This window comes from Orycteropus afer, unplaced genomic scaffold, assembly GCF_000298275.1.
Source record: "Orycteropus afer afer isolate SDZICR_OR568_19922 unplaced genomic scaffold, OryAfe1.0 scaffold00280, whole genome shotgun sequence".
In the NCBI taxonomy this organism is placed as follows: Eukaryota; Metazoa; Chordata; class Mammalia; order Tubulidentata; family Orycteropodidae; genus Orycteropus; species Orycteropus afer.
Genome location: NW_006921867.1, coordinates 3,815,254 through 3,817,403, shown reverse-complemented (window position 1 = coordinate 3,817,403; position 2,150 = coordinate 3,815,254).

Below are 2,150 nucleotides of genomic sequence, written 5' to 3'. Positions count from 1 at the left end.
GGAAGGGAGAGTGTCAGGGTTGTATCCTTTCACCATACTTATTCAATCTGTGTTCTGAGCAAAGAATCTGAGAAGCTGGACTATAAGAAGAAGAATGTGGCATCAGGTTTGGAGGAAGGCTTATTAACAACTCACAACATGCAGACGACACAGCATTGCTTGCTGAAAGTGAGGATGACTTAGAGCACTTACTGATGAAGATTAAAGACTAGAGTCTACATTATGCATTACACTTCAACATAAAGAAAACAGAAATCCTCACAATTGGACCAATAAGCAGCATCACGATCAATGGAGACAAGATAGAAGTTGTCAAAGACTTCATATTACTTGGTTCTACAATCAACACAAATGGAAGTAGCAGTCAAGAGATCAAAAGACATATTGCGTTGGGAAAATCTGTTGCAAAAGATATTTTTCAAGTGCTGAAGAGCAACGATATCTCTTTGAAGACTAAGATGTGCCTAACCCAAGCCATGGTATTTCCAATCATCTCATATACATTTGAGAGCTGGACAATGAATAAGGAAGATTGAAGAAGAGCTCATGCTTTTGAGTTGTGGTGTTGGTAAAGAATGTTGAAAGTACCATGGACTGCTAAAAGAACTAACAAATCTGTCCAGGAAGAAGTGCAGCTGAAATACTCCTTAGAAGCGAGGATGGCCAGACTCCATTTTACCTACTTTGGTCATCTTGTTAGAAAGGACCATTCTCTGGAGAAGGATTTCATGCTTGGTAAAGTGGAGGGTCGATGAAAAAGAGTGTGATGATTATGTTTTTGTGTCAACTTGGCTAGGCCTGGTTGAGTGGCTGAGCAGCTGGATATGGTATTCCCCATGATGAGACTGGTAATCAACTACATGGTGGAATCTACTGTGAGCAGCTGAGTTGCTACCTTTGGGTATGTGGTCTGCTTCCTGTATATAATCAGCAGCTTTGGGAATGGTCTCTAGCTTATGGAATACTTGGACCCTGCATGTAGCCATGTCGTAGTTTAGCAGCCTGCCATGCTCTGCCGGCCTTGGGACTTACAATGGACTTGAATTAATGGCCTGCTGTGTGGTTTGGTAATATTGGGACTGTGACTTTTTATTTGTCAACCTTGGGCTTGTCAGTCTCAGCAGCTAGCAGCTGTCTGAGTGAAGAAAAGGCTCTAGCTCCAGTGACCTGGGAGCAGGAGGCAGAGCTGAACCCCAAGGTTGAGGGGCTTTCACCCAGCCGCTAGAGCCTGTCACTTTGAACTTGGACTTAAAGTCTCCAAACTGTCAGAGAATAAACTGTTTGTTAAGACCATCTCATTTGTGGTATAGTCTTGTTAGAGTCGCACTAGGTAACCAGAACAGAGGGAAAGCCCTCAAAAGATGGATTGACACGGTGGCTTCAGCAACTGGCTCAGGTATAGTAGGGATCATGAGGCTGGCACAGGACTGGGTAGTGTTTCGTTTTGTTGTACATAAGTTCACTATGAGTCGGAGATGACTTGATAGCACAACAACCTAATGCAAAATATGGGAGCTCTGGTGGTGTAGTGCCTAAGGCATTTGACTGCTAAGCAGAAGGTTGGCAGCTCATACCTGCCAGCCACTCCTGAGAAGGAAGACTGGGCAATCTAACTCCATAGAGACACTGCCCCAGAAACACAAGGAGGGGTCCCTATGAGTTGAAGCTACTCAATGGCAGGGAGTTTAATCCGAAATATAAGGAGCTCTGGTGGCACAGTGCCTAAAGCATTTGACTGCTAACCAGAAGTTTGACAGTTCAGATGCACCAGCCATTCCGCAGAAGGAAGACTGGGCAATCTACTTCTGTAAAGATTTACCACCTCAGAAACCCAATGGGGATCGCTATGAGTTGGAATCGACTCAATGGCAGTGAGTTTTGTTTGTTTTGATTTTGGTAATGCAAACGATATTGATGAGGTAATCTCACAAAGACAAATCAGATTTGTTTTATTGGGAAATATGGGATAATAATTAGGTTAGTATGGATTACCTAAAGGAGTTCAACTAAGGGTGAGTGTACAAGTTAATATTCCTAAAAAAAGATGACATTGGATTTTAGGAACACAAAAGCATGCAAAGAGAAAGATCAGAGACAAACTTTAGCTACTTACTCTTGCTTGGAATAGGCAAATCCAGAAATAATTAAGA